The sequence below is a fragment of the Anolis carolinensis genome, chromosome 2 (assembly GCF_035594765.1).
Source record: "Anolis carolinensis isolate JA03-04 chromosome 2, rAnoCar3.1.pri, whole genome shotgun sequence".
NCBI classification, from domain to species: Eukaryota; Metazoa; Chordata; class Lepidosauria; order Squamata; family Dactyloidae; genus Anolis; species Anolis carolinensis.
In genome coordinates this window covers 19,376,517-19,400,424 of record NC_085842.1, presented here as the reverse complement: position 1 = coordinate 19,400,424, position 23,908 = coordinate 19,376,517, and the positions used below count along the sequence as shown (strand labels likewise).

Here is a 23,908-nt window from a genome sequence, read left to right as displayed (position 1 = left end):
TTTTCTTAACAATCATACCAGTTGCCATTTACTCACATGCAAATACAGTACTTCCATTCTCAGTGTTTTATCCTCTTACAATGTTTAGCTATACATCATAGCGATAATCCAGATAATTTTGTACAGTTTCAAGCATATACTGAAAGTGTGAAATGCTAAATCTGTACAAGTTTAGACATCGTAAGCCTATAGCGGGCATAGGGCATACCGGCTATTAGGAATTGTGGGAGTTGGAGTCCAAAACACCTGAAGGGCCGAAGTTTGCCCTATACCTGCACTATAGGATCTCAAAGGCAGGCAACAATAAATATAAAAAAGCTTCCTAAAAACATGGTGATATGTTAACATATAAATGTAATTTTAAAAGCATGTAAACAGTTTATGTTATTAAAACAATTAAGCAATCAAAATATTAAATTGTATGAAAGCTACCTTAAAATCTCAACCATGCCACCTTTAAAAAGCCAACCCTTTTCATTAGATTATAAATGCCGGAGGAATGTTTTGTACCTGCTGAGAGATGTGGGAGGTTGGACAATGCTTCAGGGTGGCCCAGAATCTCCCGAAGCTTGGATCATACACTGGGTTGCTGTGAGTTTTCCGGGCTGTATGGCCATGTTTCAACAGCATTCTTTCCTGACATTTCACCCGCATCTGTGGCTAATGGCATCCTCAGAGGCTCTGTTGCCAGTGGTTTGCTCTGTGTTTTCTGGGCTCTATGACCATGTTCCAGAAGCATTCTCTCCTGACATTTTCTTGCATTTCTGGCTAATGGTATCTTCAGAGGCTCTGTTGCCAGTGAGGCAGGTGGGGCGTATCTATAGCTTGGATAATACAACCATTAAGGGAAACTGTCCTTGAAAGTGAAATTAGTCCTTGAATTTGGCACATGGCACCTCCCCATGTATCTGCCTCCATGTATGTCTGCTGCACACAAGGCTGTCTTGTGTTTTCTTTCCTCAGGGATTCCATCTCCCCACAAAACACAGCAATGAGCAAAAGTATTCTCAAGATTTATTTGTTTATTTATTTCCATCGTTTATATGCCGCCCTTCTCACCCGAAGGGACTCAGGTCGGCTCACAATATGGCAAATTCAATGCCAGTATACAGTACAAAAATAAAACATAGCAAATAAACAATCAATTTAAAACAATCCAATAAATACATTTAAAACAGTATAATAAAATACTTAATCCATTCGTCCACATAAACCTTGCACATAAACCTTAGTGCGGACCGAGTTAAAGCTGGGGCAGCAGAAAACAAGCTTGCTCCCTCTTCCTTATGACATCCTTTAATATATGTATACATTACTATCATGTCTTCTATCAAATTTCTCTTCTGCAAGCGAAATATACCCAGTTCCTTAAGCCGCTCCTGGTAGGGCATGGTCTCCAGATTTTTGATAATTTTAGTTGCACTCCCTTGGACACTTTCTAGTTTGTCAAGTATCTCTTTTAAACTGTGGTGCTCAGAATTGGATGCATTATTCCAGGTGAAGTCTAACCAAAGCAGAATAGAGAGGCATCATGACCTCCCTCAATCTAGACACTAGACTCCTTTTGATGCAGCCCAAAACCCCATTGGCTTTTGTAGCTGCTGCAACACACTGTTGGCTGTCAACTTGTTATCCACACAGACTCCAAGATCTTTTTCACATGGACTGTTGTCGAGCCAACATTTGTCCCTGTTGAAATTCATTTTGTTAGTTTTGGTCCAGCTTATGAGGTTAATGAAGGTGCGTCCAATTCAAAGCAGAGTGATGCTTCCAGTAATTTTCAAAGGTATCGCCATTATATTTATTTAGTTAATTATTTACTATACTTTTACCCCACCCTTCTCATCCCGGAGGGGACTCAGGGTGGCTTAACAACATGGCAATAATTCAATTACAAAGAATTATAAAAAGTCATTTAAAATACACATTAAATTACAATAAAACACAATTAAAACCATGAACATCACATAATCCAAGAGCAAAGTCCGGGCCATTCAATTGGTCAGATTCCAAGTCTTTTATATCTATTGCGGCACCAGGTTTTCAAAAGGTTGGTCGAAGAGCCATATCTTCACTTTCTTGCAGAAGATCGGGAGGGAGGGGGCTGATCTAATCTCCCTGGGGAGGGAGTGCCATAGCCGTGGGGCCACCATTGAGAAGGCCTTGCCTCCTGTCCCCGCCAATTGCGCCTGCGAAGGGGGCAGGACCGAGAGCAGGGCCTCCCCAGACGATCTTCGGCTCTGAGATGGTTGATAAAAATACTTATAGCAAGGAATACTTGTTAATTAACTTCGCATGTTCAGAAATCCACAAAAAGCAATGAAGTATTTTCCTCCTAAGACTGATTGGTCAGACCACACCTGGAATACTGTGTCCAATTTTGGGCACCACAGTTGAAGGGAGATGTTGACAAGCTGGAAAGCGTCCAGAGGAGGGCAACTAAAATGATTAAGGGTCTGGAGAACAAGCCCTATGAGGAGCGGCTTAAAGAGCTGGGCATGTTTAGCCTGCAGAAGAGAAGGCTGAGAGGAGACATGATAGCCATGTACAAATACGTGAAGGGAAGTCAAAGGGAGGAGGGAGCAAGCTTGTTTTCTGCTGCCCTGCAGACTAGGACACGGAACAATGGCTTCAAACTACAGGAAAGGAGATTCCACCTGAACATCAGGAAGAACTTCCTCACTGTGAGAGCTGTTCGACAGTGGAACTCTCTCCCCGGGGCCGTGGTGGAGGCTCCTTCTTTGGAGGCTTTTAAGCAGAGGCTGGATGGCCATCTGTCGGGGGTGCTTTGAATGCGATTTCCTGCTTCTTAGCAGGGGGTTGGACTGGATGGCCCATGTGGTCTCTTCCAACTCTACTATTCTATGATTCTATGATTCTATGAAATGAGTTGGTGTGCTCATATAGGTGGCCACTCCTGGGATGTGATGTTTGTAAGAAGGGATATAGACAGTATTTTTGCAGCCTTTGTTCCATACCTTACTGATAGCATTTCAAGATATTTTCTTTTACAAAGGCTTGATTACAGCGTTAACACATTGCAGTTCAAAAAATATTAGAAACATGATCTTGGGCCCTTGTTCCCTTTGGTTTTTACCAGATATTATTTTTATTGGGTTAAAAGATTTCTCACCAGGCAATGAGTTCTTCCCAGTTGAGCCAGTCTCCTCACCTATTCTCCTGATTCTGGGCTCTGTGTCATGATGTGGAATGAGATCTACTCCTTATGAGATTTTCCTCTTCTTCATCCAGCAGGTATGCCTTTGAAGAAATCTTGTGAAGAAAATGTTGTCAAAGCTTTGCTTTAATGATGCCTGAAATCACTTGAAGTTACACAGCTATGACAATAACAAGGAAATAAGTAGAAGAAAAATATTAGAAGCTATATGCTTGTGAAATGAAAGGGAAAAAGCACAAATGTACTGTGAAAAGAGTGGTTTGGAAAAAAGACCGGTAAGGCTACAGAACAATCAAAGCCCGAGAAGAAATCCTGCGCTGCTTTAAAGAGTTCATATTGGAAACCTGACATAATAAGCGAATCATAAATGACAAACAATGGAATATCTTCCTGCAGCTCACAAAGGGAAGGAGCCATGTAAATGCATGGAATGTGGAAAAAGCTTCGGTTGTAGACAGTCTCTTACTAGACATCAAGAAACTCACACAGGCAAGAAGCCCTATGAGTGCATGGAATGTGGGAAAAGTTTCAGTTCAAGAGGACTTCTGCAGTCCCATGAAAAAGGACCCATACAGGAGAGAAGCGTTATAAATGCATAGAATGTGAAATGAGCTTCTCTCAAATGGGAAGACTACGTTCCCATCAAAGGATCCACACAGAGGAGAAACCATACAAATGCATGGAATGTGGAAAAAGCTTCTCTCTAATGGGAAATCTGCATTCCCATCAAAGGACCCACACGGGAGAAAAGCCATACAAATGCATGGAATGTGGAAGGAGTTTCTCTCAGACTGGACATTTAGATTCCCACCAAAGGACGCACACAGGGGAGAAGCCATATAAATGCATGGAATGTGGAAAAAGCTTCAGTTGTAGATATTATTTTACTAGACATCAACAGACTCACACAGACAAGAAGCCCTATGAATGCATGGAATGTGGGGAAAGTTTTAGTTTAAGAGGACATCTGCAGTACCATGAAAGGACACGCACAGGAGACAAGCCTTATAAATGCATAGAATGTGGAAGGGGTTTCTCTCCAATGAGAAGTCTGCGTTCCCATCAAAGGAGCCACACAGAAGAGAAGCCATACAAATGCATGGAATGTGGTAAGAGCTTCTCTCAGACTGGACATTTAGATTCCCATCAAAGGACGCACACAGGGCAGAAGCCACATGAATGCATGAAATGTGGAAAAAGTTTCAGAAAAAGTTTTCATCTGCATCGCCATCAAAGGACTCACACAGGGGAGAAGCCATATAAATGCATGGAATGTGGAAAATGCTTCTCTCAGAAGGCACAGTTGCATACCCATCAAAGGATCCACACAGGGGAGAAGCCCTACAAATGCATGGAATGTGGAAAGAGCTTATCTCAGGGTGGAGATCTACGTTCCCATCAAAGGACCCACACAGGGGAGAAGCCATATAAATGCATGAAATGTGGAAAGAGCTTCTCTCAGAATGCACAGCTGCATACCCATCAAAGGACCCACACAAGGAAGAAGTCATAAAATGCATGTAATGCGGAAAGAGCTACGTTTGGATTGAAATTTTGCCTTCTTGTTTAAAGGACTCGCTTTGATTTTGTGTTCCTACATGACAGGGGCTTGGACTGGGTGGCCCTTCTTGTCAGGATTTGTAGTTACACAGCATTTCTTTAAGTGATAACAGGTTCAGGCTTAACCACAGGTGTTCTGTCCTCTGAGTTAACTCTTGAAGGTGCTCTAATCTCTCCAGGAAAAATGTTGGATCTGCACAGGTGAACAGTTAACAAGAAATTTAGAAGAGTAATAAAAAGTCAAATTCTCTGGACTTCTGGCTTTGGCATGGCAACAGGGAGAATGGCAAAAGGATTCCTCTGGAATCCTTTTAAATTGTAAGTCGCTCGGAGCACTCTGGTGGAGAGCGACTAATTAAGAAATAAAGTGAAGTGAAGTGAAGTGGAGCCATTAGCATGATCTGTGTGTCTCTAGAGAGCAGAGTTCATCTGGCTAGAATATAAATTAATCCAAGAAGTGTAGATTTTTGCAAACTCCGAAAACAGTAGCGTAATGACTGGGGAAATTAAATCTGTGGGAAGATTTCTGCAGAGGTTGCAGCTCTGGGTGTTTTGCCGCTAAGAAGGAGACAGAAGATGGAACACACATGCATTCAGGCAGCTGTTTTCCACCTAAACTGTCGACCAACCAAACAAATACCTTCCCTTTAAGACCCCCTCAAGACCCTTGGGAACTAGAATGTATACAAAGGACCTTGTTTTGGTGAAATTCAAAGGAAAACGACAGAAGAGACTATAAAGATAACAAACAAAACATCCAACTTTTAAAGATCTGCAAGTTATTGAGGATTGAAGACTATTACCATATGACGGAGGAAAGTATAATTTTTAATTTCCAAGTGTATATATACAAATTTAAATTCTTCAAATAATGATCTGTAATTAGTGGGATTAAAGTGAATCGGTTTGGTTAAAGTGAAAGCACAGATGGGGTTACTTTCTTCAGAATGACCTTGGCTGCAGTCAAAGCAATTCAGGTTGTTTACAATAATACTTTCTAGGAGCATCACCAAATACAGGAGATACTTATAAAAGACATTTAATTGAAAACACACATGCCTTAAATTAAGAAATAGTTTTCTAAGATCTACAGAGATACTCGCAGGAACACCTCAGCAAGTGAGAGTCCAAAAGTGGCAGGCTAAAACCCAGAACCTCAATCAGTGACTGAATCCGGATGAGAGACTCCCTTCTGGGCACAAAGAAGACTGGGCGACTTGGAAGGTGGTGAACAAACTGCGCTCTGGCATCACGAGATGCAGAGCCAACCTTAAGAAATGGGGCCACAAAGTGGAGTTCACGACATGTGAGTGAGGAGAAGAGCAAACCACAGACCACTTACTACAATGCAGCCTGAGCCCTGCCACATGCACAATGATCTCATTACAGTGACACCACAGACACTCCAAGTGGTCAGCTACTGGTCAAAAGACATTTAGTATAATGCCAAGTTTTTTAAACTTCGCTTGTACCCTCGGTTCGCTTCTGACATGATAAATAAATAAATAAATTGAAAACTTGTTGAAATATGATTAATAATACAAACACCAAGCTTAAACAAATGAATACCAACTTGAAGAGGTCAGGCTTGGCCCTGGAGAAGAAATGACAGCAATATGAACAAGGGGAACAAGGAGAGTTAAATGAATCCAAAAAAGGGAAGAGGATGTACAAAACATAGACCAGGAAGCAGTATCTCAGAAGGAACCATTAAATACTAATCTGAGAAGGACAGGTTTGGCCCCTGAAGAAGAGGAGCAGAGAAATGAGCAAGAGGAGGTGAATAAATATGGAAAAATGGAAAAAGATGAACAACAAAAAGAAGCAGGGACTGAGAAGGGACCCCGGACAACAATCAAGAGTCAAAGCAAGAGGAAACAAGGAAAATTTCAAATTAAGTTCAGAGATATCTCAAAAGATACTGGAAGTTTAAAGACAGTGTCAAGTCAAATCTCCATCTCCTATTGGCAAATACAGGACTCTCCAAAAGCAGATGGGGGAAAAAGGGAATCCCCATAGACCATGGCTAGCAGAGAATTTTGGAACCAAGTGGAAGAGAACAGTAACAATAACAACAACAACAACAACAACTTTATTTTTATATATATGCCGCCTCCATCTCCCCAAGGGGGACTTGGAGCGGCTCACAACTATCAAACATCATAAAACAGTTTACAACATATAACATCATAGTAAAAACAAAGCAAACTAGAGTTGAAACAGTTTAAATTCTCCAACCATACAACATAGAACAATCTTAAACAACAATCTGCGAGTCATCGGAGAATCTAACTGAGCATGAGTAGGAACTGTCACAGAAAAGGAAGGGGCCTGAGGCTGCCAGGAACTATGGGAGCCGAAGTCCAAAAGGCCCGGAGGGAGGGCCCAAGTTGGCCCAGGCCTGGTTTAGAGGCACACTGAAGGATGACGCCAGGAAGGTAGGCTGGTTTCTCTGGGTCCTCCTCCTCTGAGCGAGGGGCCTGCCTGTGACTCTTGCTCCTCCGGAAAGCCTCCCACTTGGCCATATTCTCTGCCCTGAATTTTTCTTACAACCTCCACAGCAGGTCCTGGTCATGCTGCCGGCTCCACGAGGGGCTCCATCTGGGCACCGCCCCGTCCTCAGACAGCAGGCCGTTGCCCCCACCTCCCCGCTGTTCTTCAGCAAGGCCTGGGTCACCGTTTCCAGGTCCAGGCCGACCTCTGTCATCAGGCGGCACATGTCCTCCATTGCCTGTGCCATTTCTGAGGCGGGAGGAGTCGTAGGGCCCCTCGTCCTGCCTTGGCCTTCAGCTTTCCTCTTTCTCCACCAAGTGCCTCCATCCCCTCCCTCATAGGTGCAGGCAAAGCACTAGGAGAGACTGCTGTGGCAGCACAAAACATACGGTCTTCCTCTCAGTCTGGTTCCCAGTTGTCCTTCACCGTCAGTGCCACTTTTTTGGCAGGAGGAGTCATAGGGGCCCCTCATCCCGCCTTGGCCGTCTGCTTTCCTCTTCCTCTGCTAGGTGCCTCCATCCCCTCATAGATGCAGATGAAGCACTAAGAGAAACTGCTGTGGCAGCAGTACAAAACATACGGTCTTCCTCTCAGTCTGGTTACCAGCTGTCCTTTGCTGCCAGTGCCACTTTTGAGGCAGGAGGAGTTGTAGGGCCCCTCATCCCGCCTTGGGCTTCAGCTTTCCTCGTTCTCCGCCAGGTGCCTCTATCTCCTCCCTCATAGGTGCAGGTGAAGCACTAGGAGAGACTGCTGCGATAGTGGTACAAAATATACGGCCGTCCTCCCAGTCTGGTTCCCAGCTGTCTTTTGCCGCCAATGTCACTTCTTTGGCAGGAGGAGTCATAGGGGCCCCTCGTCCTGCCTTGGCCGTCTGCTTTCCTCTTCCTCTGCCAGGTGCCTCCATCCCTTCCCTCATAGCTAGTTCCCAGCTGTCCTCTGCCACTGAGGCGGGAGGTTAAAGAACCCCAGGAAACGCCATATATGGGCAGAGATGGCGACGGCTAGCGACCCGGGTGCATAAACTCACAGAAACATGTGGTTTCTGGGAAATCACGTGTTTCTGAAGAAATGAAAGCTAAAGATAAACAAACTGCGCGTGCGCACGCAGGCGCTCTGAGTGATTGTGAACACGACACAGAAAGAGTGCGCCCGGGCCGCTGGTCAGCGCTGATTGGATACAAGTCGAGCCGCGTCACAACTCTAAGCCAATGAATTTGCTTGTGGGCGGGCATAACCCGAACCCTGTAATGTGTATAAATATTTACTCAGCCCACCGCTGGGGGTTCTCCCTGGGAAAGCACCGTGTTGTGCTAGGGGGAACCCCAGCGGCCGCTTGCCAATAAACTGTTTTCTTGGAAAGACTCCAGTTGTCCGTCTCGCAAGGACCGTAGCACAAAGGTTCCGCTACACCACCAGTGCCGCTTTTGTGGCGAGTGGAGTCGTAGGGGCCCCTCCAGGCAGGATGGGGGGGGGGCTGCTCTCCTGGTCTCCTCCTCGTTGCCCTCCTTCTCCTGCGCCACCTTTGCAGATCAACAGCTGCTCTCCTGCTCTTCCTCGCTGCTCTCGAGCCCTTGTGTGGCCTGGAGGAAGATGCCTAGTCCTGCCTTGGCTGTCAGCTTCCTCTACCAGGTGCCTCCATCCCCTCCCTTGTAGGTGCCAGTGAAAGGTCCGGAGAGAGTGTCCTCTGAGGATTGAGAACGCTCCCAGAAGCCCTTGTGCGCCCAAGATGGCTGGATGCTTCTATCTTCCCTCCCTCACCTCCCCATTATACATCGTGAAAGAAATTATTTTTAAAAAAAAGTCCAATTCTAACTCCCCCCAGGACTGACAATTAAAACTTGTCGGAAAAGTTGGAGGCTTAACTCATCTGTAGTTCTTGCTTACTTTTTGCCTTCCTTTTAGGACCTTTCTTGCTTTGTCTTCCATGCTCCTGTGGCAGGGTTTCTTCAACTTGTGTTCTGCTGCCCTGGAAGCAATGGGTTCAAATTACAGGAAAGGAGATTCCACCTGAACATTAGGAAGAACTTCCTGACTGTACGGGCTGTTCAGCAGTGGAACTCTCTGCCTCAGAGTGTGGTGGAAACGCCTTCCTTGGAGGCTTTAAAACAGAGGCTCGATGGCCATCTGTCAGGAGTATTTTGACTGTGTTTTCCTGCATGACTGGGGGTTGAATTTGATTGCCAATGTGGTCTCTTACAACTCTAGTTTTTATGATTCGGATCTGCTGAACTTGTTGACCAATCTGCCAAAGTGATGAAAAAGAAAAAGCCAGGTCACAGGTGGGACATGCAGTCAGAACTCACCCCATTGCAAAGACCAGATCACTGAGGCAAGCCTATCTTTCTGGTGTAAAGTAAGAGCAAATGGGAATGCATGGTTTGTTTGAGTATAATAATTAAAGCAATAGAATTTCAAAATGTGAAAATCTGGATAAGCAATTTAAAATTGTAAAGTGTTTTGTAAAACTGCAAAAGTTTTGTCAATGAAATAATTAAAACTTGGAAAGGGGAGAAATTTGAATGCGATTTTCCTGCTTCTTGGCAGGGGGTTGGACTGAATGGCCCATGAGGTCTCTTCCGACTCTTATGATTCTGTGTTTCTAACAGACAAGAAAGGAATGCCAAAGTGCAGGCATGTTCCCGCATGGAGCTGGAGCTGATAGAGGGAGCTCATCCGCACTCTCTCCGGATAGGATTCGAACCTGGCAGCTTTCAGGTCAGCAACCCAACCTTCAAGTCACGAGGCTTTTATCCCCTAGGCCACCGGAGGCTCGGTGAATTGTAAAATGACTGTAACCAACTCTGTAAAGTGAAATCTGTTTGGTGGTGATGAAATTGAAAATGTATTGTACATGGGTTATTTAAAAAGCATAATTGGAAGCTTATCACTTTAAGAAGTGAAAGGGGCGTCAGGATTTGTAAATCAGACAGCATTGCTTTAAGTGTTTCCTTAAGATGGTGTTTTGAGGATTCTGATCCCAACCCAAAGCATTTGGAGCTTTGTGGGTCAAAACCAATACCTCCCCGTGAGCTCAGAATCAAATGGGAAGCCTGTGAATTTCTTGGTAATTCTAATGTCTCAAAGAGGTCCACTGAAAAAGAAACTGGCTGCCACTTATTTCATTTCATAGTATCTTCAGCTACTGGACCCCTTTCCAGCCTCCTCCTCCCTCCCGCAGCTATTGCCCCCTTTCAAGGGCAGCCCCATGTGGAAGACATGAGAGTAATCCAATGTTATTTTTTTATGCTTGTGTATTGTATATTTTATATGCAGCATTTTGGATTGCTTTTGTGAGCCACCCCGAGTCCCTTCGGGGAGATGATGTTGGGGTAATAATAAAGTTTATTATTATTACTATTATTTATTTTCCCAAGGAAGGGAGCAACTGGCATACAGCTTGAAGCTGGACAAAGTGCTGCTCTTGGAAAGCCAAGAGTGCCTAAGTATCCAAGCATCCCAAAGCACTCAGATTCTCTCAGAAGGTCCTGCGCAGTTAATGCTGCACTCCTCTCACAGCCAGGTGTCCGTTTGGCTAAGAGGGGACTGCAGAAGAAAGAAGCCCCATTGCAAAAACATTCAAGGATCAAAGTGGCTGATTTTGTATTGCTGTTGTTGCCATTATCTCAGCAGGAAAATGTAGCTCCAGGTGTGATGGGAGTGGGATGATCCCCCTCTCAATATCCTCAATGCGGTGACTTTATGGCAGTGGTTCCCAGCCTTGTTTTGACCAGGAACCACTCTCCAACATTAGTACCAAAACGGTTACGAATTGGTTTTGGTCAACTTTAGATCTGGTTTATTTGGGGTGTTGATTCAGAAGATTACATTGGATAGACCACATCAGCTCTAATTTCTGGTACAGAACATATGCCATCCAGTAGTTGCCATCTGCTCACCCACAGAAAACCATATTTAATATTGTCTATCCAATGAAATTTTCTGAATCGGCACTCCAAATAACCCAGGAACAGGCCTAAAAACGAAGACACCAAGAAACTTTTTTTTGGGTTGGGCTCTGTTATTATCCATAGTAGTAACTATGAGGCTGCGGACCATATTATAGTTCTTGTGGACCACTTGTGGCCCACAGACCACAGGTTGGGAACCACTGCTTTATGGGAAAAGTCTCCCCACGTTCCATGCATTTATGTGGCTTCTCCCGCGTGTGAATTTTTTTATGGGAACACATTTGGTTACGCTGACTAAAAGTTTTATGAATAACTTTTCAATAACTTTAAAGCACAGGTTCTTTTTATTTCAATTTCAGTGTGACTAGGTATATCAGAACTTTTACTGAATAACAGAGAATGATATTGGACACACAGACATGCAAATTCTAGGCAACAACATTGGATTCACAAACAACCTACTACATTGGCTAATTAACAAACAAAGGGGGTTACATTTTTACTCAGCATTCACACTGAGTACATGTATCCGTCCTCGTGCATACTTCCAAATATTACCATATCCTTTTCTCCCTCCTTGGCAAAGCACCTGCTTAGGCCAGGCCCTGCTTCCTGCAGCCTGCCAATGCAAAACTCGAAAACACCAAAACTTCAATACTCCAAAATGCATTTTCCCCCCAAGGACAATGCCAAGGATCAGACCCATTTCCATACAGCAGAACTGACTCCCTGCAATACGTATCATGATTCCAGAATGCACTCCTTCCTCTTCCCATGAGAAAAGGAGGCCCAGTGACCAGACTGCTTCCCTGCAAATCTGCCACTTCCATACACCACCTCTACTGAGCATGGCGGGTGAAGAGCGTCGCTGTCTTATCACAATTTCTGGTCACTTGTATAGCAATATTATCTTATCTTATCACAATTAAGGTCACTTGTATAGCAATATTTTGCTGATGTTGTCCTAAAGTTGTAAATGCATGATAGACATCTTCCATCCTGGCTCCATCTCAGTTTCCTGGACCAGATGTTGATTCTTCTTGATTGGTGTTGGCCTTGTGTCGACTTCCTTCTTAACAGTTGTAAACATTTCCTTAACTTGATGTAAACATTTATCTTATCATTGTCACAGTTCTTATCACAGTTTACCAGGCAGGTCAACTATTTCAGCTCTCATTAGGTAAGGGTAAAGGTTTCCCCTGACATTAAGTCCAGTCATATCCAACTCTGGGGGTGGGTGCTCATCTCCATTTCTAAGCCGAAGAGCTGGCATTGTCCATAGACACCACCAAGGTTATGTGGCCGGCATGACTGCATGGAGCGCCATTACCTTCCCGCCGGAGCAGTATCTATTGATCTACTCACATTTGCATGTTTTCAAACTGCTAGGTTGGCAGAAGCTGGAGCTAACAGCGGGTGCTCACTCCGCTCCCCGCATTCAAACCTGCAACTTTCGGTCTGCAAGTTCAGCAGCTCAGTGCTTTAATGCACTGCGCCACCGGGGGCTCCTTCAGCTCTCATTAGCAACTTCTAATTACAGTTCAGCAAGCAGGTAGTTTGTCATTGCAGACCTTAATATCTTCATTCATTCATTCCTTCCTTCCATACAGTTCCATTCAAACCATATATCATATTTCATGACATTATACATTTAAAAAGTCTTCCCACATTTAAGGCATTGCTATGGTTTCTCATTTGTGTTGAATTCTTTGATGTCTGACACATGATGAATGATCATTGAACGTCTTTCCATATTTCATGCATTTATATGGCTTCTCCCCTGTGTGGATCCTTTGATGGCAACGCAGATCTCCACTCTGAGAGAAGCTCTTTCCACATTCTATGCATTTATATGGCTTCTCTCCTGTGTGGGTCCTTTCATGGCAATGCAGCTGTCCACTGTATCTGAAGCTCTTTCCACATTCCATGCATTCAAATCGCTTCTCCCTTGTGTGGGTCCTTTGATGTGAATACAGATGATCTCTTCTAATAAAACTTTTCCCACATTCCATGCATTCAAATGGCTTCTCAGCTGTGTGGGTCCTTTCATGAAACCTCAGTGTTCCACTCCGACTAAAGCTCTTTCCACATTCCATGCATTCATATGGTTTCTCTCCTGTGTGGGATCTTTGATGAGAACGCAGATCTCCACTCTGAGCGAAGCTCCACCCACATTCCATGCATTTATATGGCTTCTCTCCCGTGTGGGTCCTTTGATGGTAATGCAACTGAGCTTTCTGAGAGAAGCTCTTTCCACATTCCATACATTTATTTGGCATCTCTCCCGTGTGGGTCCTTTGATGGTAATAAAGCTTTGCAGTGGTAGAGAAGCTCTTTCCACATTCCAAGCATTTATATGGCTTCTCCCCTGTGTGAGTCCTTTCATGGCAATGTAGACATGTATTCTGGGAAAAGTCCTTTCCACATTCCATGCATTTATACGGCTTCCCCCCCCCCACCCCGGTGTGGGTGTTTAGACGGCAACGCAGATTTTTACTATGATGGAAGGTTTGCCACATTCCATGCATTTATACAGCATCTCCCCTGTGTGAGTTTAAACAGTACCAGACTTACGTCAGTTTTTCATTGTTGTGTAGCTTTTCTTTTCCAGTTGTCTCTTTCTGCAGCACAATCTTGCTTGTTAAGTGCATAGGTTTTAATATTTTTTCCTATGACTTACTTCCTTGTTGTTGTCACTGAGGTATTTTGAACAGTGGGCAATTGTAGAGCAAAGCTTTGACAAGATTCTCTTCACATGATTCATTCAGAGAGTCCCTGCTTGATGAAAAAGAGTAAAACACTATTAGATGTTGAGCACAGAAAGATCTCATTGGACATCATGACCAAGAACCCAGAACCAGAACAGGTAAAATGATTGTCCCAACTGGGAAGAGCTCTTTGTCTGGTAACAAATCTTTTAACCCCCCCCCCCCCCCCAAAAAAAAAGAAGAACATCACTTCTTGGGAATAAACACCTATATGGACCGACCTGGAGGAGCTGGAAATAGAAGGCACTGTGTTATAGTGGTTCCGGTCACACCTCGCTGTCAGGTTCCAGATGGTGCTGTTTGGGGACAGCTGTTCCTCAAAAAAGGAGGTCTTACTTGGCATCCCACAAGTGGCATTCTATTCCCAATGGTTTTTAATATTTACATGAAACCGCTGGGAAACATCATCCGAAGGATGGAGTGGAATGTTATAAATATGCTGAGAACACCCAAATATACACTCCCTCTGAAAGACTGTGTTCCCAGCTTGGGAGTACTCCTGGATCTGTCTCTCCAAATGTCAGCCCAGGTAGATACAATGTTCATGAGGGCTTGCTATCAGCTTTGGCTGATATGCTAGGTGCACACCATCCTAGAATTTGAAGACCTAAAGATGAAAGTGCATGCATTAGTAACCTCAAGGTTGGACTTCTTCAATGCACTTTACATTGGGCCACCTTTGTACCAAGTTCAGAAACTCAAGTTGGTTCAAATACGGCAGCCAGATTAGTTACAGGAACATCCAGGAGTAAGCATATTACACCTGCAAATTAGTTCCTGGGCAAAGCACAAAGTGTTGGTTTTGACCTTTAAAGCCCTTCATAGTTTGGGTCCTGGTTCCCTACAGGATTGCCTTCTCCTGTAAATTCCCTCTCTCAAATACTTAGGCCCTCTAGGGAGGTCTTTATTCCATCCTTCCAGAACCCAACTGGCGACCGTCACCCAGAGGACCTTTTCATCAGCTGCCCAAAGACTGCTGCCAGAATTGAAAACACATCTGAATACTTACAGAAGCAGATTGCCATGGACTTTATTGTTGAATTGCTGGATAGCAGGAGTTACAACACCATATGGACTGTTAATGATGTATTCTTGAAATAGGCTCATTTTATGCTCCTCAAGCGACTGCCAACTGTAACAGAACTTGCTAAACTGTTATTGTAGCACAGTGGTTCTTAACCTGGGGTCCCCAGATGTTTTTAGCCTTCAAACTGTCTGGGATTTCTGGGAGCTGTAGGCCAAAAACATCTGGGAGCCCCAAGTTGAGAACCACTGGTGTAGCACTTCTTTAGGTTGCATGGGTGCCCTGAGTGCATATTTTCAGATAGGGGCCCCTAATTTACAGCCAAGTATTGGAAGGATTTCTTGAGTCTGTGTTGTCGAAGGCTTTCATGGCCGGGATCACAGGGTTGTTGTATGTTTTCCGGGCTGTATGGCCATGTTCCAGAAGTATTCTGTCCTGACGTTTCGCCCACATCTATGGCAGGCATCCTCAGAGGTTGTGAGAGATATCTCACAACCTCTGAGGATGCCTGCCATAGATGGATGAAACGTCAGGACAGAATACTTCTGGAACATGGCCATACAGCCCGGAAAACATACAACAACCCTTTCTTGAGTCTGTTGGGGTCGGAACGGGCACTGAGTTCCGCCTTCCACTCTATGATGGATGGCGCTAGCAAAACAATGCAAAAATACCTGCATCTGTTTCTAAGGTGTTATATTAATTACCTGGACAATTGGCTTGATTATTTGAGTTTTGTGGAATTTTCTTATAATAATTCAATGTATTCCTCCACAAGGATGTCTCCTTTCAAAGTGGTGTATAGACATGATTTCCCTCCAAGTCTAGAACAGAAGGGAAAAGGGGGATCTGGAGCTAACCCCCATTGATAAAAACTGTCTGCCTCATACCCAATGATTAAGCAGTAGCTGAAAGCTGCAAAGGAAAGTTTAGAATTTAGAAGCGACTTATTTTCTATTTGTATGACTTGAAAAATAAAGGAACTGTATCCTCATTGGTCTGTGAGCTGTTCTACAATTGTGACACCAGGGAACACTGTGATTCCCGCCAACAATGTGCGGACTCAAAGATCTTCTGGGGAAGCCTTCCCCTTACTCCCACCACTGTGACAATCGCGGTTGGTGGGAACAAGAGAGAGGGCCTTCTTGGTTCTGGCCGCCGGCTTTGGAACTCCCTCCCACAGGAAATTAGACAAGACCCAACATTGTCCACCTTTCATAGGGACCTGAAAACTTGGTTGTTTAAGCTTGCTTTTGATAACACCTAGTCCCTAGTCACAAATGCCCAGTCCTTATGTTCCACAAGAATATGCTACTATCTTCACTTAACCCAATACTTGGCTCTATCTACGCTGCTTGCACTACACCTTTATAGCCCTTCATGGTTTGAGTCCAGGTTACCTATAGGATCGTCTTGTCCCATACATTCCCCCTTGAACACTTGAGCCCTTGGGGGGTCTCAATTCCATCCTGCCATAACAACAGCAACAACAACAACAACAAATTTAGTCTTGTATCTCACCACCCTCTCCCCAAAAGGACTCGGGGCGGCTTACATCCGACACAAAGTGCCTAATAATAAAACAAAAAGTACAACTAAACATAAAAAAACAAATTGGATGACACAAATAAGCATATAAAACCACGATATAAAACTCAGAACCCAAGTGCAACCATCACCCAGATGACCTTTTCATCGCTCGCCCCAAAACTATGGAACAACCTGCCAGGAGGGTTCACACAACTAAATGAGCTGTCAGAATTGATAACACATCTAAAGACCTATCTCTTCCAGCAGGCCTATCTGGCCAGTTTTAATCACGAATTTTAAACTCTTTTATCCACTATAGTTTAATCATTGTTCTGTGTATTTTAATATATATATATTGTAGAAATAAATTTTAATAATTTAGAAACACATTTTATATAATGATTATGTGTTTTTAGCTAAATTGTAATCCACCTTGAGCCAAAGGGAGATGTGGGTAAGATATTTATTTATTTATTTATTTACGACATTTATATCTCGCCCTTCACACCCCGAAGGGGACTCAGTGTGACTTACAAGTTATATGTAGATACATTATATTATATTATTAGCATAGCACAATATTAGTATTATATATTACTATATTGTACTACTAGCTGTGCCCGGCCACACATTGCTGTGGCAAAGTATGGTGGTATGGGAAATAAAGTATTGAGGAATTATCTGATTAGAACTGGATTATATGAGGCCCCTTCTTCACAACTGTATAAAATGCACACTGAAGTGGATTATATGGCAGTGTGGAGTGAAGATAATCCAGTTCAAAGCAGATAATATAAGATTATACATGGGTTATATAGCTGTGTGGAAGGGCCTTGAGTCTACACTGCCATATAATCCAGTTAAAATCTGATAATCTGTATTTTATAGGCAGTGTGGAAGAGGCCTAAGTGAGGCCTAACTCTGCCTGCCCCCTGGGCTGAGTGGGTTGCTAGGAGACCAAGTGGGTGGAGCTTAGCCTTCTAACTGGCAGCAATTGGATAAAAACAATTATTCCTCTCCCTCTAATTAGGACTTTATTTTTCTTTTCTTTATGTGGTATGAACGTAGAGGCGTAGATGAGGGGTTGTGCTGTCAATTTTCGAGGTTGTGGGGTGTTTAGTTTTGTTGTTTTGTCCTAGGCTGAAATTTCATTACCCTTTTATATATATAGATACCACTATAATGCAATATTATTAGTAATATTACATATAATATATAAGTATTATATTGTATTTTTATTGTATAACAACATTATGATCAATATCATATGTACATACAATATATTATATTATTAGCGTGGCACAATACTACTATTATATAGTACTATATTGTTGTACTGTATTTTATATAATAATAATAATAATAATAATAATAATAATAATAATCAATATAAATAAAATGCAATGTCCGTTTGTGGGGACCTCAAATCTCCCAAACTACTTCAATTGCTATGAAATTTAGACACAGCATAGCATTCAAAGTGACAAGTGTTTTAAGCCTACTATCAAAAACCTGTCACACCTGAGACTGGTAAAACCATACCTCTTAGCAACAACCAATCAGTCTCCTCCTCTCTTAAAAGGTAAAGGTTTCCCCTGACGTTAAGTTCAGTCGTGTCTGACTCTGGGGGTTGGTGCTCATCTCCATTTCTAAGCCAAAGAGCCAGCGTTGTCCGTAGACACCTCCAAGGTCATGTGGCCAGCATGACTACATGGAGCGCCGTTACCTTCCCGCCGGAGTGGTACCTATTGATCTACCCACATTGGCTTTTTTTTCTTTCGAACTGCTAGGTTGGCAGGAGCTGGAGCTAACCGCGGTTGCTCACGCCGCTCCCGGTGTTTGAACCTGGGACCTTTCAGTCTCCAGCTCAGTGCTTTAACGCACTTCGCCACCGGGGCTCCTCCTCCCTTAGCTACCTTCATAGTAGACAGCTCTCCCTTTACCAACCGCCAAGCAGTTTCCTCCTCCCTTAGCAACCGTCTTAGCAGACGGCTCTTCTCCTTAGCAATGGTGCTAGCAACGGCCAAGCAGTCTCCAGAACCCATCCCAGGATAGATCTGGACCAGCCCCGCCCCTTCCCCGTCTCGGCGCCGCTTTCACTTACTCAGTTTCTCTCTCTTTCTTTCTCTCGGCCTGGAGAAAGCCCCACTTCCGCCAGCGGACTCCGTTGCCACAGAAACCGAGCGTGAGACCGGCAGCAGAGCAGAGGGCGGAGGGAGAGCGCGCGCGGAAGGCGTGAAGGGGGCGGGGCCGGCTCTGCCCTGAGGTCACCCTGACGCTCGACTTCCTCCCGCTTCAAACATGGCAGCCGCCGCCCGGCTCAACAGACAGCAGGGATTCCCATACGCTGGACTTCAGCTCCCAGAAACCTCCGCCGTTTGGGCCAATGATCAGGAATTCTGGGAGCTGAAGTTCTCAACATTTAGATGACTCAGAGTGTGTGCATAGAGCTAGGAAATTGAACGCAGCAATAGAACAGGCTAGATAGAGAGAGCGCTTCCCAGCCCAGCCTCCACGCTGTTTCCCGAGCTCTAGTGTTCCGACTTCTTTGGACTTCAGGCCCCAAAATCCCTGGTCATTGGCCAAGGCAGCGGAGGCTTCTGGGAGTTGAGTGTTGTTGTCATTTTAAAAAAATTTTAAATCTCCACATTTAACAAAAACAACACACACACGTTTTTTGTTAAATGTGCGTATATATATATATATATATATATATATATATATATATATATATATAATAGAATTATATATATATATATATATATATATACACACACACACACACACACATACACACACACACATACAGTAGAGTCTCACTTATCCAACACTCGCTTATCCAACGTTCTGGATTATCCAACGCATTTTTGTAGTCAATGTTTTTAATATATCGTGATATTTTGGTGCTAAATTCGTAAATACATTAATTACTACATAGCATTACTGCTTATTGAACTACTTCTTCTGTCAAATTTGTTGTATAACATGATGTTTTGGTGCTTAATTTGTAAAACCATAACCTAATTTGATGTTTAATAGGCTTTTCCTTAATCCCTCCTTATTATCCAACATATTCGCTTATCCAACATTCTGCTGGCCCGTTTATGTTGGATAAGTGAGACTCTACTGTATATAGAATTTCACTTATCCAAGCTAAATGGGCCGGCAGAATCTTGGATAAGCAAATATCTTGGATAATAAGGAGGGATTAAGGAAAAGCATATTAAACATCAAATTAGGTTATGATTTTACAAGTTAAGCACCAAAACATCATGTTATACAACAAATTTGACAGAAAACGTAGTTCAATACGCAGTAATGTTATGTTGTAATTACTGCATTTACAAATTTAACACCAAAATATCACGATATATTGAAAACATTGACTACAAAAATGGCTTGGATAATCCAGAAGCTTGAATAAGCGAAGCTTGGATAACTGAGACTCAACTGTATATTCAACATATATTCAATATATTTCCTAATATTTAACCAAACACACACACACACACAATAAAAGCCATAAATACATATATGTATGCATACATACATACATACAAATATAGGTTGCTGTGAGTCTTCCAGGCTGTAGGACCATGTTCCAGAAGCATTCTCTCCTGACGTTTCACCCACATCTATGGCAGGCATCCTCAGAGTGTTGGGGACCCCCAGCTTGGGGTCTCCTTGTGGTCCGTGGCAGGAGGCAGCAAATGACAAGAGACCAGTCTCCAGAGGTAAAGCAGAATCTCGTTTATTTATTTTCCTTGCACAGCTGTGAAGTGGCAGAGGAGTCAGAACTCCGGAGAGTTCTATTCAAAGGACTGCTGCCCCGAATGAGTCGAGGGCCATCCTTTTTATAGCTAGTAATAAACATCTTACATCAACAATTTCAAGCGTCTTAGGTCAACAATTTTATTTCCCTTATGTATGCATTTCTTAATTTTTCTATGCTATTTTTAATTATGGTGAGGGTTTCGCAAAACAAAGACCAGAAGGAAGTGGGTGAGGGTACATCTGGATGGGAGGGGGACTTTTCTTCCTATACATCTCACTGGGTCATCTTGACCTAGTAGACTTGACCTGCCTCCCTTCCTCCGGCTTGGGGTTTCATTCTGCTGACATCCTGTTTCTTTGTCTCTCCCCTGCACCATCTTGACCATCTTGAGCAACTTTTTAGCCCCACTTGCAACATTTGTCCTAGCTTGCTAACCACAAATGCATCACAGAATAACAGACAAAGGTTAACTTCTCTATTGCTGTCTCCTCAATCTTACAGAAAGGAAAAAGGTTGAGAGGTTCTCTTTAGTTCAAGTTGTCAGCAAAGCTTCTTAATCACTTTAATCAATAGCCTCTATCATACCTACTTAGAGTCCTGCACTAGTCACCGTCCACATATACTGTACTTGCAGCCACGTTTTAAAGTAATTGCTGTCTTTCATGTGTTTATGCTGTCGTATATTTATTTTGTTTATATTGTTTTAATTCATGTAATGTGTTTTTAACCAATGTTTTGCTGAGCCACCCTGAGTCCCTTCGGGGAGATGGCGGCGGGATTTAAGAATAAAGTTGTTATTATTATTGTTGTTATTATTATTATTATTATTATTATTATTATTATTATTATCGTTCTAGTGGGAAGGTAACGGCACTCCATACAGTCATGTTGGTCACATGATCTTGGAGGCGTCTACGGACAATGCCCGCTCTTTGGCTTAAAATAATAATAATAATAATAATAATAATAATAATAATAACAACTACTACTTAATTTTTATACCCTGCATCCATCTCACCGCAAGGACTCGGGGTGGCTAACATGGGGCCAAGCCCAGATAATCACAATAAAACAGGAAAAAATGCATACAGAACAAAACATGAACATCTTCAGCAACTTGGTCATTTGAATTGGTCTAGGTATACGGTCGTTCTGTGCAATAATGTTTTTACTGATTGTCATGTATAAATTTATTGTTTTTTAATGTGGAATTTTATTATAATGTGTATGTTATTGTCATTTTATACTTTTGATATTGATGACAACATTGGGGCACAGAATGTTTGCCATTTATATGTATGTTAACCGCCCTGTGTCCCTCTGGGGAGAGAGGGCGGTCTAGAAATAAAGTTTTATTATTATTATTATTATTATTATTATTATTATTATTATTATTATTATTAGCTGTGCCCAGCCACGCATTGCTGTGGCATATGGGGATCCTTTGTTGGCCAAGTGGAATAGCAGTGAATAGCCTTGCAGCCTCAAAGCCTGGTTGTTTTCTTCTTATGAAAATTCATGTTTGGTGAGTTAGAATGCAATGGATTAGGCTTACTGCTTGGAAGCCTGGGTACTTGTGTTCTAGGGGAATTTTTTTTGGGCTGCTAGAATTGCAATGAATAGCCTCGCTGCTTCAAAGCCTGGCTGTTTGCTACCTAGGGGAATCTTTAGTTGGCCAGCTTCAATAGTACAGAGTAGTATTGCTACTTCAAAGCTTGACCACCTTCTACCAAAGTTAATCCTTTGTTGGTCTAGTTAAATTGCACTGAATAGCCTTGCAGCTTCAATGCCTGGCTGTGTTATACCTAGGCCAATCTGGTTTTTTTTTGGGGGGGGGGGGGGGTTGAGTGAAGAACATACCTTGGGTGTGTTGGTGTATTGTGGCCAAATTTGGTGTGATTTGGTTCAGTGGTTTTGTTGTTTACTCAGTCCTACAAACGTACATTACATTTATACATCAGTAGAATCTCACTTATCCAAGCTAAATGGGCCGGAAGAAGCTTGGATAAGCGAATATCTTGGATAATAAGGAGGGATTAAGAAAAAGCCTATTAAACATCAAATTAGGTTATGATTTTACAAATTAAGCACCAAAACATCATGTTATACAACAAAGTTTAGGTAAAGGTTTTCCCCTGACGTTAAGTCCAGTCATGACCGACTCATAGAATCATAGAATCGTAGAGTTGGAAGAGACCTCATGGGCCATCTAGTCCAACCCCCCGCTAAGAAGCAGGAAATCGCATTCAAAGCACCCCCGACAGATGGCAATCCAGCCTTTGCTTAAAAGCCTCCAAAGAAGGAACCTCCACCACAGTCCGAGGGAGAGAGTTCCACTGTTGAACAGCCCTCACAGTGAGGAAGTTCTTCCTGATGTTCAGGTGGAATCTCCTTTCCTGTAGTTTGACTCTGGGGGTTGGTGCTCATCTCCATTTCTAAGCCGAAGAGCCGGCATTGTCCATAGACATCTCCAGGTCATGTGGCCGTCATGACTGCATGGAGCGCCATTATCTTCCCGCCGGAGCAGTACCTATTGATCTACTCACATTTGCATGTTTTTGAACTGCTAGGTTGGCAGGAGCTGGGGCTAACAGCGGGCCCTCATTCCACTTGCGGGATTTGAACCTGGGACCCTTTGGTCCGCAAGTTCAGCAGCTCAGCGCTTTAACACACTGTGCCACCAGGGGCCCGTTATACAACAAATTGGACAGAAAAAGTAGTTCAATACGCAGTAATGTTATGTTGTAATTACTGTATTTACGAATTTAGCACCAAAATATCACGATATATTGAAAACATTGACTACAAAAATAGCTTGGATAATCCAGAAGCTTGGATAAGCGGAGTCTCTAAGTGAGACTCTACTATATATATATATATATACTAGCTGTGCCCAGCCACGCGTTGCTGTGGCGTTGTCTGGTGGTGTTGGTGAGAAATTGTTGAGGGAGTGGTGGTATTGAATGTCTGTTGTATGGTAGTCTTTATGTTTAGGGAAGTGGATTATATGGCAGTGTGGAGTCAAGATAATCCAGTTCAAAGCAGATAATATAAGATTCTAAATGGGTTATATAGCTGTGTGGAAGGGCCTTGAGTCTACACTGCCATATAATCCAGTTAAAATCTGATAATCTGTGGAAGAGGCCTAAGTGAGGCCTAACTGTGCCTGTCCCCTGGCCTGAGTAGGTTGCTAGGAGACCAAGTGGGCAGAGCTTAGCCTTGGTTAATTGTATTATGATATGTTGTTTTTTATATTTTGTTATATTGTATTGTCCTGGGCATGGCCCCATGTAAGCCGCCCCGAGTCCCCGTTGGGGAGATGGTGGCGGGGTATAATTAAAGTTTTTATTATTATTATTATTATTATTATTATTATTATTATTATTATTATTATTCTAACTGGCAGCAATTGGCTAAAAACTATTATTCCTCTCCCTGTAATTAGGACTTTATTTTTCTTTTCTTTTTGTTGTATCAACCTAGAGCCGTGAATGATGGGTTGTGTTGTCAAATTTCGAGGTTGGGGGGCCTGTAATTTTGTTGTTTTGTCCGCTGCCCTGATGCCATCACTCTTTTATATATATAGATATATATATATATAGAGAGAGAGATTATTATTATTGACGCAACAACATAGTATATGACACAGCAAACAAGATAGATATGCTCGAT

The 23,908-nt window shown here is 42.9% G+C and overlaps 1 long non-coding RNA gene and 1 pseudogene across 1 annotated transcript; one reads left to right on the top strand and one right to left on the bottom strand.

Moving 5' to 3' along the window:
• Positions 1 to 1,002: 1,002 nt before the first annotated feature.
• On the bottom strand, positions 1,003 to 14,113 carry LOC134297039 (uncharacterized). Its single transcript, XR_010003776.1, has 2 exons — positions 13,714 to 14,113; positions 1,003 to 3,338 (listed from the first exon to the last, which is right to left on the bottom strand). It is a non-coding gene; the product is annotated as an uncharacterized LOC134297039 (long non-coding RNA).
• Positions 3,326 to 8,593, top strand: LOC134297025 (zinc finger and SCAN domain-containing protein 2-like; annotated as a pseudogene).
• Positions 14,114 to 23,908: the final 9,795 nt, after the last annotated feature.